General features: G+C 44.0%; 1 protein-coding gene across 1 annotated transcript in view; it reads right to left on the bottom strand.

Annotated features, from left to right (window-relative positions):
• Window positions 1-8,903, bottom strand: part of LOC126471582 (uncharacterized) — a 48,312-nt gene extending 39,409 nt beyond the window's left edge. The window contains exon 1 of the mRNA XM_050099812.1: window positions 8,819-8,903. The gene's annotated coding sequence lies outside the window, so the exon portion shown is untranslated. The remainder of the gene's footprint in view (window positions 1-8,818) is intronic.
• Window positions 8,904-14,725: the final 5,822 nt, after the last annotated feature.

The raw sequence follows: 14,725 nt of genomic DNA, 5'->3' as shown, positions 1-14,725 counted from the left end.
ATTGAACGATGCCTATTGACATTAACAAATTGAAAGTAGAGTAAATTAGAATCTCATCGGTGTTTGTTGCAGGATTCTTCAGTATGCTTGTGTGTTTCTTGAGTGCATTGCGACTTGCTAGTCAGATAGTGTGTGACAGTCCAAGGAATAGGTCGTGAGTGGACAATGAGATTTACCAATGCAGAAAAAGCCGACATGCTCATGATGTACGGAGAACGCAATTCGATCTTTTATGTGGATGCGGTAAGATAGCCCAATAGACGTCAACCATCTTGGAAATTATTTATCAGCCTCTTCAACCAGGTGCGCGAAAGTAGTAGTGTAACATCTAGACAACGTAACAGAAGGAAACAAGCGACGGCTAAAGATGGAGAAATTAATGTTCTTGATGCTGGTGCAACTGTTCTGCCCGTTATCTCCAGCGCAATTGCATCTACATCTACATGACTACTCTGCAATTCACATTTAAGTGCTTGGCAGAGGGTTCATCGAACTACAATCATACTATCTCTTTACCATTCCACTCACGAACAGCGCGCGGGAAAAAACGAACACCTAAACCTTTCTGTTCGAGCTCTGATTTCTCTTATTTTATTTTGATGATCATTCCTGCCTATGTAGGTTGGGCTCAACAAAATATTTTCGCATTCGGAAGAGAAAGTTGGTGACTGAAATTTCGTAAATAGATCTCGCCGCGACGAAAAACGTCTTTGCTTTAATGACTTCCATCGCAAATCGCGTATCATATCTGCCACACTCTCTCCCCTATTACGTGATAATACAAAACGAGCTGCCCTTTTTTGCACCCTTTCGATATCCTCCGTCAGTCCCACCTGGTAAGGATCCCACACCGCGTAGCATTATTCTAACAGAGGACGAACGAGTGTAGTGTAAGCTGTCTCTTTAGTGGACTTGTTGCATCTTCTAAATGTCCTGCCAATGAAACGCAACCTTTGGCTCGCCTTCCTCACAATATTATCTATGTGGTCTTTCCAACTGAAGTTGTTCGTAATTTTAACACCCAGGTACTTAGTTGAATTGACAGCCTTGAGAATTGTACTATTTACCGAGTAATCGAATTCCAACGGATTTCTTTTGGAACTCATGTGGATCGCCTCACACTTTTCGTTATTTAGCGTCAACTGCCATCTGCCACACCATACAGCAATCTTTTCTAAATCGCTTTGCAACTGACACTGGTCTTCGGTTGACCTTACTAGACGATAAATTACAGTATTATCTGCGAACAACCTAAGAGAACTGCTCAGATTGTCACCCAGGTCATTTATATAGATCAGGAACCAGGAGAGGTCCCAGGACGCTTCCCTGGGGAACACCTGATATCACTTCAGTTTTACTCGATGATTTGCCGCCTAATACTACGAACTGCGACCTTCCTGACAGGAAATCACGAATCCAGTCGCACAACTGAGACGATACCCCATAGGCCCGCAGCTTGATTAGAAGTCGCTTGTGAGGAACGGTGTCAAAAACTTCCCGGAAATCCAGAAATACGGAGTCAACCTGAGATCCCCTGTCGATAGCGGCCATTACTTCGTGCCAATAAAGAGCTAGCTGCGCTGCACAAGAACGATGTTTTCTGAAACCATGCTGATTACGTTTCAATAGATCGTTCCCTTCGAGGTGATTCATAATGTTTGAATACAGTATATGCTCCAAAACCCTACTGCAATGATATAGGTCTTCGCAACCTCCATCGATAAAGGTTTCATCCCTATCACAGCTCTTTCCATCAAGAACTGCATGGAAATGATTATGAGAATCGTATTACTTCTGTATATGGTCTTTACGACAGAATACTCCAGGTGTATCATGTATCTTGTTTAGTGATGGAGCCCCATTTACCAATCATAGCCAGGTAAACCACCGAAACATGCACTATTGGTCTCCTGACAATCACAGTTGACTTCGTCAGGTGGAACGCCAGCGTCCATGGAGTGTAAATGTGTGGTGTGGGATAGTAAACCATCTGCTCTCGGGCCCGTTTATCACATATAGAACACTGAATGCACACACGTGTTGCAGCCTCCTAATACACCATCTTCCACGGATGCTAGAAGACGTTCCTATACAGACTAGGAGGAAACTGTGGTACCAACATGACGGCTGTCCAGCCCACAGTGCACGATGTACTAGAGCATGTCTTCAAGAATTGTTTCCAAATCGTTGGAGTGGACGAACTGGACCTGTACCTTGGCCAGCCCGTACCCGGTATTTGACGCCTATACACCTTTTTCTGTGGGAAAGCTAAAAGACTTCGTCTACAAGAACATACTAACTATACCCGTATACCCGATGATACACAACGACGTGTTACTGCAGACTACATCTACATCTACATTGATACTCCGCAAGCCACCCAACGGTGTGTGGCGGAGGGCACTTTACGTGCCACTGTCATTACCTCCCTTTACTGTTCCAGTCGCGTATGGTTCGCGGGAAGAACGACTGTCTGAAAGCCTCCGTGCGCGCTCTAATCTCTCTAATTTTACATTCGTGATCTCCTCGGGAGGTATAAGTAGGGGGAAGCAATATATTCGATACCTCATCCAGAAACGCACCCTCTCGAAACCTGGCGAGCAAGCTACACCGCGATGCAGAGCGCCTCTCTTGCAGAGTCTGCCACTTGAGTTTATTAAACATCCCCGTAACGCTATCACGGTTACCAAATAACCCTGTGACGAAACGCGCCGCTCTTCTTTGGATCTTCTCTATCTCCTCCGTCAGACCGATCTGGTACGGATCCCACACTGATGAGCAATACTCAAGTATAGGTCGAACGATTGTTTTGTAAGCCACCTCCTTTGTTGATGGACTACATTTTCTAAGCACTCTCCCAATGAATCTCAACCTGGTACCCGCCTTACCAACAATTAATTTTATATGATCATTCCACTTCAAATCGTTCCGCACGCATACTCCCAGATATTTTACAGAAGTAACTGCTACCAGTGTTTGTTCCGCTATCATATAATCATACAATAAAGGATCCTTCTTTCTATGTATTCGCAATACATTACATTTGTCTATGTTAAGGGTCAGTTGCCACCAAGTGCCTATCCGCTGCAGATCTTCCTGCATTTCGCTACAATTTTCTAATGCTGCAACTTCTCTGTATACTACAGCATCATCCGCGAAAAGCCGCATGGGACTTCCGACACTATCTACTAAGTCATTTATATATATTGTGAAAAGCAATGGTCCCATAACACTCCCCTGTGGCACGCCAGAGGTTACTTTAACGTCTGTAGACGTCTCTCCATTGATAACAACATGCTGTGTTCTGTTTGCTAAAAACTCTTCAATCCAGCCACACAGCTGGTCTGATATTCCGTAGGCTCTTACTTTGTTTATCAGGCGACAGTGCGGAACTGTATCGAACGCCTTCCGGAAGTCAAGAAAAATAGCATCTACCTGGGAGCCTGTATCTAATATTTTCTGGGTCTCATGAACAAATAAGGCGAGTTGGGTCTCACACGATCGCTGTTTCCGGAATCCATGTTGATTCCTACATAGTAGATTCTGGGTTTCCAGAAATGACATGATACGCGAGCAAAAAACATGTTCTAAAATTCTACAAGAGATCGACGTAAGAGATATAGGTCTATAGTTTTGCGCATCTGCTCGACGACCCTTCTTGAAGACTGGGACTATCTGTGCTCTTTTCCAGTCATTTGGAACCCTCCGTTCCTCTAGAGACTTGCGGTACACGGCTGTTAGAAGGGGGGCAAGTTCTTTCGCGTACTCTGTGTAGAATCGAATTGGTATCCCGTCAGGTCCAGTGGACTTTCCTCTATTGAGTGATTCCAGTTGCTTTTCTATTCCTTGGACACTTATTCCGATGTCAGCCATTTTTTCGTTTGTGCGAGGATTTAGAGAAGGAACTGCAGTGCGGTCTTCCTCTGTGAAACAGCTTTGGAAAAAGGTGTTTAGTATTTCAGACTGCTCGATCATCTTCGCTGAAATGCTAGCACGTGTGCAGCAGTCGTTCCATACCAGACTGGAAGCATGTATTGCCGCTGCCGGTGGTCATTTTGAACACAACCTGGTGACCCAGATCACGCAGGTGAAATAATAAGTCTTTAAGGAGAGCCCTTGGAAAGTCATTCAGAATAAAACAAAAAACACACTGCTTTCTTATGTGCCGGCCGCGGTGGCCGAGCGGTTCTAGGCGCTTCAGTCCGGAACCGCGCGACTGCTACGGTCACAGGTTCGAATCCTGCCTCGGGCATGGATGTGTGTGATGTCCTTAGGTTAGTTAGGTTTAAGTATTTCAAGTCTAGGGGACTGATGACCTCAGATGTTAAGTCCCATAGTGCTCAGAGCCATTTTAACCATTTCTTTCTTATGTAATGGGAAACAGTTTTATTGGTTTTAACCTTTTATTATCACATCTGTGTGGTTTCCACTTCAACTACAGTTGTGGTGGCTTAATTGGTGCATTAAAAATTTAGCTATTGCTTTCCATAGAAATTTCTTACGTTCCATATTCACTGATTAGACTGCAAGTTTACTGAAGAAAAGTTCACGTTGATGAGTAGATATACGACGTCTTTCTGTTAAAGGTCATGTCTTCTGTTGTTTACTAGCAATTCTTTTGTGTTTGCAACAAGAGAGAAATTTAAATATCCAGGTAGGTTGATATAAATAAATAAGAAACTTACATAGTAAAAGACTTTCAAATATCACTAATGAAAAGCGATATATGCGCAACAAAATTATGGTTGAATGGCAGGCAGGCGCTACGTGAGAAGATGTCGCTCGGTTTAACTTCTGTATACGACTACAGAGACACACCTAGCGAGGTGCTTAAGAAGTTGGATTCGCACTCAGTTATACGTTTTCCGTTATTTCTTTAAATCTCTGAAGCCGAATCCCGATATGCCGTTCAAAAGATCATGGGCGATAATGCTCCCTAACGATCTGCATCTATATTGTGCAAACCACAGTGAAGTGTTGGTAGAAGGTATTTCTTATTGTATCGAGTGGGGTGGCCCAGTGGCCAGCACATTGGCCTCACATTCAGAAGGATGACCGTTCAAGTCCAAGTCCGGCCTCCAGATTTAGGTTTTCTGTAATCTCCCTAAATCGATGAAAGTAACTATCGGGATGGATCCTTTGAAAGGGTTCGGCCTGTTTCCTTACCCGATCCTAGCTCGTGCGCCGTCTCTAATGGCCTCGTTGTCGATGGAACGTTAAACAATAATCTCCTCCTCTCCCGCTTCCTATTCTACCACTTACTAGGGCTTCTTCTCCTTCCATTCGCGTACAGAGCGCCGGAGCAATACGGAGGGTACTGTAGTAAATTCATAGATTGGCCCTTAAAGCTGCTTCTTGGAGATTTGTAACCAAGCTTTCGCGGGATAGTTTAGCTCCATCTTCAAGCCTCTGTCAATTTAGGTTTCTCACCATCTCCGTGAGGCTCTCCCATGGATCAAAAAACCTGTGACATTTCGTGCTGTCCTTCTTAGTATATGTTGATTATCCCCCGTTAGTCTTATTTGCAGCTGGTCCCACACACATAGGTCTAGGAGGTGCAGCACACATCCTTGTCTAATCCCAGTTTATGTCCACAATAATCTCATCGTCGTTGCGACGTTTAACTCCCAACCATTCTTTCAGGAGACAGACGATCTCGTCGGAGTTCAAGTCGTAACTAACACTGCCTGTTCACAGGTGACTGGTCGAACGTAAATCTGCTGTTTACATCTGTCCCTTCAAGCTGCCGCCGTAGTTACTGCATGACGTCGCTTATACTCCAGAAATAAAATCAGTCTCGGAAACCTTTGGACAGACTGTGTAAGTGAGGATGTTTTACACTGTTTGTGAAGTGGGGAAACCTCTGCAAAAATGTGAATGTTCACTTTCTGTAGTTCACCGGAACATAATTTTCTCGACGATAGTACGGAGGAACATTAAAATAAGAAGTTCAGTAGTGTGCGGCCGTATAAGAGCTGTGTATTTCGTAGAGATCGCGTACTAAGTCAGAGACATGAGCACCGGATGTAGTGGTCGAACATGTCTACTCAACGCATGTCGCAAATCAAATGAATGTAATTACAATTGAGGAACTGTTGGTTGAGAAATTCCAGTACAGGATTTATCATGCAGCTACGAAACTCTTTCTACATCTACATATATACTCCGCTAACCACCAAGCGGTGTGTGGCGCAGGGCACAATTCGCGCCGAAGTCATATTTCCCCCCTTCTGTTCCACTAGCGGATCGCGCGAAGGAAAAATGACTGTCTGAACGCCTCAGTACGAGCTCTTATTTCCCTTATCTTTGAATGGTGATCATTGTGCGAAGTTGGTGGTATTATTACCACCAACTTTCAAATCGCACAATGATCAAAAAGTCAGTATAAATTTGAAAACGTAATAAACCACGGAATGATGTAGATAAAGAGGCAAAAAGTGACACACATGCTTGGAATGACTTGGGGTTTTATTAGAACCAACCCATATTGCTAGACACGTGAAAGATCTCTTGTGCGCGTCCTTTGGTGATGATCGTGTGCTCAGTCGCCACTTTCGTCATGCTTAGCCTCCCAGGTCCCCAGGCCTCAGTCTGTGCGATTATTGGCTTTGGGGTTACCTGAAGTCGCAAGTGTATCGTGATCGACCGACATCTATAGGGCTGCTGAAAGACAACATCCGACGCCAATGCCTCACCATACCTCCGGACATGCTTTACAGTGCTGTTCACAACATTATTTCTCGACTACAGCTATTGTTGAGGAATGATGGTGGACACATTGAGCATTTCCTGTAAAGAACATCATCTTTGCTTTGTCTTACTTTGTTATGCTAATTATTGCTATTCTGATCAGATGAAGCGCTATCTGTCGGACACTTTTTGAACTTTTGTATTTTTTGGTTCTAATAAAACCCCATATCATTCCAAGCATGCGTGTCAATTTGTACCTCTCTATCTACATCATTCCGTGATTTATTGAGTTTTCAAATGTATACTAACTTTTTGATCACCCAGTATATGCTCTTCATCCTCGGTGAAGATCGGGTTTTGGAATTTAGTGAGCAGCCCCTTCTGTTTAGCGCACCGTCTATCTGCAAGTGTGTCACACTTCAAATTTTCTATGAGATTTGTAACGCTCTCGCGATGGCTAAATGTACCAGTCACGAATCTTGCCGCTCTTCTTTGGACCTTCTCAATCTCTTGAATCAGATGCAGCTGGTAAGGATCCCATACAGACGAACAATAATCCAAGACTGGACGAAATAACGCATTGTAAGCTATTTCCTTTGTTGAAGGACTGCATCGCTTCAGGATTCTACCAATAAACCGCAATCTAAAGTTCGCCTTACTCGTTACTTGTGTAATCTGATCATTCCATTTGAGATCATTTCGAATAGTCACACCCAGATAGTTGACGGACGTTACCGCTTCCAAAGACTGCGCATTTATTTTGTACTCGTACATTAATGGGGATTTTCGCCTTGTTATACGCAGCAGGTTACACTTACTAATATTGAGAGATAACTGCGAGTCATTACACCACGCATTTATTTTCTGCAAATCCTCATTGATTTGTTCACAACTTTCGTGTGAATCTATTTTCCTGTAGACTATAGTATCATCGGCAAACAGTCTAAGGCCGCTGTCAATACCATCAACCAGATCGTTTATGCAAATCGTAAAAAGCAGAGGACCTATTACGCTGCCCTGGGCACACCTGAAGTTACGCTTGTTTCTGTTGAAGTCACCCCGTTGAGGACGACATACTGCTCCCTGTCTGTTAGAAAACTTTCTATCCAACCGCATATGTCATCGGATAGACCATAAGCGCGCACTTCTTGTAACTTGCGACAGTGCGGAACTGAGTCGAACGCCTTTCAAAGTCGAGAAATATGGCATCAACCTGGGAGCCGGTATCTAGAGCCTGTTGTATATCATGCACAAAGAGGGCCAGCTGTGTCTCGCATGACCGCTGTTTCCTAAAACCGTGCTGGTTTCTACAGATGAGTTTTTCAGAGTTTAGAAAGGTCATTATGTCTGAACACAAAATATGTTCCATGATTCTACAACAAATCGATGTCAGTGAAATTGGCCGGTAATTATGTGCATCCGATTTTCTACCCTTTTTATAGATTGCTATGACCTGGGCCTTCTTCCAGTCCCGTAGAACTTTCCGCTGTTCCAATGATCTCTGATAGATGATGGATAAGAATGGTGCTATATTTGTAGCATAGTCAACATAAAATCTTACGGGGATACCGTCTAGACCAGATGCCTTCATGGCGTCTAAGGATCTTAACTGTTTTACAATCCCAGATACACGAAACACTATGGAAGCCATCCTTTCGTTTGTTCGATAATTGAAAGGGGGAATGGTGCTGCAGTCCTCTACCGTAAACGAGTTTTTGAAAGCTACGTTTAGAATTTCGGCCTTCTGTTTATCATCATCAGTTACATTACCCGTACTGTCAGCAAGAGGAGGTATTGAATTATTTGTAGCGTTTATAGATTTTACGTACGACCTGGCGAGACTCTTATCAATTAAGAAGTTGTGTAGCCTGCAACAAACATTTTGTGGAACTCGCGTATTCTACGGATGCAGCCGGTAAGCTGGAAATTATTTTTGCTTCTTTCGTATATGTCATGAGCGACATCATTGCGAATGAAACCCTTACACGAACGAAACCAATATCGGGGAGAGAATCTGCAGATTTATTTAAGCAATGTCCGTAGTTAGAGCAGCGCTGGATGATAAAATAAGAACTGGAACTGCGAACGTAGCTCGCTAGCACGCGAAAATGTCTGCCACAATACTCACTCGACTTAGCTGCAGTTAGCGAGACAGCGGGATCTCCGGATCGACGTGGATGTCGACATTAGCGAGCGTCTCCTTAGAAGTGCGGCACGCTACTGAGTTCTGGGCGCTGAACGCGAGAGCCACCGAGTCGCAGGAGGAGGAGGGGTAGCGGCCTCTCAATCCCCACTCAACTGCGCCAGCGCGAGCCCAGCCACGTGGCTGCAGCACACACGGTTCAAGTTGGTCTTGGCCACCTCCACGGAGAGTTGGTCTTCACCATGTACGAAGGCGAGTAGGAAATTCCTGGACCTGGTACAAAGCAAGCGTTGACTATCATCATCTACATCTACATCCATACTCCGCAAGCCGCCTGACGGTGTGTGGCGGAGGGTAGCCTGAGTACCTCTATCGGTTCTCCCTTTTATTCCAGTCTCGTATTGTTCCTGGAAAGAACGATTGTCGGTATGCTTCTGTGTGGGCTCTAATCTCTCTGATTTTATCCTCATGGTCTCTTCGCGAGACATACGTAGGAGGGAGCAATATATTGCTTGACTCTTCGGTGAAGGTACGTTCTCGAAATTTTAACAAAAGCCCGTACCGAGCTACTGAGCGTCTCTCCTGCAGAGTCTTCCACTGGAGTTTATCTATCATCTCCGTAACGCTTTCGCGATTACTAAATGATCCTGTAACGAAGCGCGCTGCTCTCCGTTGGATCTTCTCTATCTCTTCTATCAACCCTACCTGTACGGATCCCACACTGCTAAGCAGTATTCAAGCAGTGGGCGAACAAGCGTACTGTAACCTACTTCCTTTGTTTTCGGATTGCATTTCCTTAGGATTCTTCCAATGAATCTCAGTCTGGCATCTGCTTTACCGACGACCAACTTCATATGATCATTCCATTTTAAATCACTCCTAATGCCTACTCCCAGATAATTTATCGAATTAACTGCTTCCAGTTGCTGACCTGCTATTTTGTAGCTAAATGATAAGAGAACTATCTTACTATGTATTCGCAGCACATTACACTTGTCTACATTGGATCCAATTGCCATTCCCTGCACCATGCGTCGATTCGCTGCAGATCCTCCTGCATTTCAGTACAATTTTCCATTGTTACAACCTCTCGATACACCACAGCATCATCCGCAAAAAGCCTCATTGAACTTCTGATGTTGTCCACAAGGTCATTTATGTATATTGTGAATAGCAACGGTCCTATGATACTCCCTGCGGCACACATCCTATCACACAATTGGTTTGATAGTCCATATGCTCTTAATTTGTTCATTAAAGGACTGTGGGGAACTGTATCGAACGCCTTGCGGAAGTCAAAAACCACGGCATCTACCTGGGAACCCTTGTCTATGGCCCTCTGAGTCTCGTGGACGAATAGCGCGAGCTGGGTTTCACACGATCGTCTTTTTCGAAACCCACGCTGATTCCTACAGAGTAGATTTCTAGTCTCCAGAAAAGTCATTATACTCGAACATAATACGTGTTCCAAAATTCTACAACTGATCAACGTTAGAGATATAGGTGTATAGTTCTGCACATCTGTTTGACGTCCCTTCTTGAAAACGGGGATGACTTATGCCCTTTTCCAATCTTTTGGAACGCTACACTCTTCTAGAGACCTACGGTACAACGCTGCAAGAAGGGGGCAAGTTCCTTCGCGTATTCTGTGTAAAATCGAACTGGTATCCCATCAGGTCCAGCGGCCTTTCCTCTTTAGAGCGATTTTAATTGTTTCTGTATCCCTCTGTCGTCTAATTCGATATCTACCATTTTGTCATCTGTGCGAAAATCTAGAGAAGGAACTATAGTGCAGTCTTCCTCTGTGAAACAGCTTTGGAAAAAGACATTTAGTATTTCGGCCTTTAGTCTGTCATCCTCTGTTTCAGTACCATTTTGGTCACAGAGTGTCTGGACATTTTGTTTTGATCCACCTACCGCTTTGACATAAGACCAAAATTTCTTAGGATTTTCTGCCAAGTCAGTACATAGAACTTTACTTTCGAATTCATTGAACGCCTTTCGCATAGCCCTCCTCACACTACATTTCGCTTCGCGTAATTTTTGTTTGTCTGCAAGGCTTTGGCTATGTTTATGTTTGCTGTGAAGTTCCCTTTGCTTCCGCAGCAGTTTCCTAACTCGGTCATCGGCCATCACTGCTCAACATAGGTCTCATCCAGATTCCTTCATACACTACAAGTTTAACTTTTTTGCATCCAAGTTGGTGTGTGTAACGTTAGTGGCACTTTCCAAGCGGAGATTGCAACACAGCATGCCCATAGGATGTGCAAGTGCAGTTTATCACCATCTTTCTGACTTTGAGACGGGTCGAATCTTTGGCATGACAGACATTAGAGCATATAAGCTGTAGGCCAATGACCGGAGACCGAGAGCTGACGAACTGGACTCTGGACAACAGTGTGGCAAACAGTAGGCACCACGAGAAGATCTTACAATCGTTCTATTTGGAAAGAATGAAAACAATTCAAGTTTAGCGAGATGTTACAGCCAGAGTGTCAACACGAACCGTTGAGAACACATTAATGGAAACTGGGTTGAGATCTCGATTTGTCATGCGTCTTTTTACAACTCAGACCGTATCATACTTTAGGTTGGTACATAAATTCGTAGCGTTTTTGATTGGCATTTTGGCATTCATGTTGCCATAGGTGTATTTATCAACTGTAATTTTTTTGTACTTTCCTGTAGCTATTTGACTGTACATATTATCATTTCGTCATTTGGAGATAGCGAGTCGAGCTGTGGACACTAGAAATTGGGGCGCCAAGAGGAAAAATTGAAATATTTCCGACATATTCTCCTGTTTGAGTTCAATAGATGGGTGACAACAGCAGAGGCAGCCAGAAACATTTGCGCCATGTATGGGGATAGTGCCATTAGACAGAGCACGGCAAGAAATAGTTTTCTCGTTTCAAGGAGGATCGTTTTTACATTAGTGACTCTTCCCTTTCAGGAACATCTTCGGGTGTGATTAAGTTCGTTTAAAAGCATTAACCCACAATGATCCAAGTCAGTGAACTCGATAACTGGTAAATGTGAGGAGCTGTGGTCATTACACCATCGTGCGACATTTGCATTCAGTTGAGAAGATTCAAAAATCGAGTGTATGGGTACCACATGCTCCAAGCCAAAATCACAAAAATGAGCGGGTGGCCCAATGCGCGTCTCTGCTTGCTCATCATCAGTTGGCTCGTGAACAACACCGACCATTCCTACCCTGTATCGTTACTATTGATGAGGAATGGTCTCTTTAAGCTAACATAAGAAAAAGAAAGGAATGGTTGAGCCCAAACAAACCTGCGCGCGCATCCACAAAAGACAATGTTATGCATCTGGTGGAACAGTGATGGTGTCGTGTACTACCTCCCCGAGGTGTAACCACCACTGCTGACATAATGTCAAAAACTGAGACGTCTTGCACACGCGGTCCAAGAACAACGAGCAGTAAGACTGTTTGAAGTGATGCTACTCGACAATAACGCTCACCCGCAGTCTACTACATTGACAAAAAACACTATACAGGAGTTGTGTTGGGACGTCATTCCGCACACACCTTATTCACTTGATCTTGCACCCTCAGATTTTCATCTTTTCCCATCTCTACAGAACAACCGTCAATGGACTTCCATTTCGAATGATAATACGCTCCGCCGGCCGGAGTGGCCGAGCGGTTCTAGGCGCTACAGTCTGGAACCGCGCGACCGCTACGGTCGCAGGTTCGAATCCTGCCTCGGGCATAGATGTGTGTGATGTCCATAGGTTAGTTAGGTTTAAGTAGTTCTAAGTTCTAGGGGACTGATGACCTCAGACGTTAAGTCCCATAGTGCTCAGAGCCATTTGAAGCACTTGATAATACGCTCCGATCATAGCTCGACGAGTTCTCCGCCTCAAAACCACGAGAGTGGCGGCATTGAAAATTTACTCCAACGTTGGCAGACTGTTGTAAATAGTGAAGGAGAACATATTATTGATGACTATAGTCTCTGTTGTGTTTATCTGTTGTGATTATTAATCTTATGGAAAAAAAGGCTACGAACTTACGCACGAACAAATCCAACAGAGAATTGCGTACTGTAGAGCCGGAGTCACCTGGGCTTCTGTTTTTGGCGGTCAGATCGACGACAGTGTGACCGTAGATGACTTGGTGAACGTCACAAGAACCAGCGATTCTCGAGACTTATATCTCTCCAACTCCTGGGATTATGGTGTCGGAAGCTATTCGATATGACAACAGGACTGATTCGGGAATTTTTGAAGGAAGATTAAGTGCTCGCCAATATGGGGCAAGAATGGTAAACCCCTGTCTCATAGCCTTCATGACCAGTGTATCAAATGGCATATTCCAACAGAATACCGCAAGACCCCACACTGTTTATTCATTTATGTCGTCAATCCATCTCGCATTATGTCATCTTCTAGGGCTTCTCCTACTGAGACAAATCCAACACAGAATCGACTTAAGCTACTGGATATGACAACAGGACTGATTTGGTAATACCAAATGGCATATTCCAACAGAATACCGCAAGAACTGTTCGTTCATTTATGTCGTCAATCCATCTCGCATTAGGTCGTCTTCTAGGGTTTCTCCTATTGATAGAAATCCAACACTGAATCGGCTGAAGCTACTGGACATGACAACAAGACTGATTTGGTTATTTTTGAACGGATGTTAAATGCTCGCCTATACGGAGCGAGAATGATTAACCCCTTTCTCATACCCTTCGAAACCAGCGTAGCAAATGGTATATTACAACAGAATAATGGAAGTTCCCACACTGCTTGTTCGTTTAGGTCGTCAATCCATCTCGCCTTAGGTCGTCCTAAAGGACTTTTCCTATTAAGAGAAATCCAACCCAGAATCGGCTTAGTCCGTCTGCCTTCGTTTAATCTCGCTACATGCCTGGTCAATCCCCATTTCAGTTTTGTGACTGTCATTGCCACTGCCTCAACTCCTATCGCCACGCGGGGCAGCTGCGCGGTCATGGGCGTCTTGCCACGCTTCGCGCGGCTACCCCTGTCGGAGGTTCGAGTCCTCCTCGGGCATGGGTGTGTGTGTTGTCTTTAGCGTAAGTTAGTTTATGTTAGATTAAGTAGTGTGTAAGCCTAGGGATCGGTGACCTCAGCAGTTTGGTCCCATAGAAACTTACCATCACCAAACTCTTATCTTTCTTCTTATCCATCTGCTTGTTTTTCTGTCCCTTGTTGTTATGCTCAACGTGCTTCGTTCCACTGCTTAATTTTTGATCTGTTTCCACGTTTCACTCCCACAGGTTAGTGCTGACTACACACTAGTTATAGACTCTCTCTTTAAGTCACACCTGGAATTTACTTTTGAATACATCAATCAGTTTCCCAAATGAACTTCAAGCCATTTTTACCTTCTTTCTTGAAGTGCCCATCCGTTTGTTGTTTTCAGTTGACCCACGCATACTGTTTCTATAACTTCACAATTAATTTTTATAACTTTCCTTTAGGCATATCGATTGCACATCATTTTGCTATTACTTTCATTGTTCTAATCAGTTCCTCGTTTGCAGAAGAACTTCAGCAAAAGAGAAAGGCAGCTCACTCCATAGACAGTTCAGAAGAAACACTGCGCTACATTTTACACGAAGAAGTAGTTTTGAGAAAGCTTTATGCATGATGGGCGACGCAGTTATTGAATGCCGACAAATCAGAAAAGAAATTTCCGCATCTACGTTTGAATGATTCTAAGAAGAAAGCAATCGAATTTATATAGCGTTTTGATACTGTGGATGAGACACTGGTGCACCTCGCCGAGTTTGAAACGGAGCGAGAGTCAAAGTGTTGCGCGACAGGAGATGGCCCTATTTCAAGACAAAGTTGATTTCATCTGCTAGAAAACCTACGCCAAGTGTTTTCCGAAAT

This window comes from Schistocerca serialis, chromosome 3, assembly GCF_023864345.2.
Source record: "Schistocerca serialis cubense isolate TAMUIC-IGC-003099 chromosome 3, iqSchSeri2.2, whole genome shotgun sequence".
Lineage (NCBI taxonomy): Eukaryota > Metazoa > Arthropoda > Insecta > Orthoptera > Acrididae > Schistocerca > Schistocerca serialis.
This window is presented reverse-complemented; position numbering and strand designations above follow the sequence as displayed.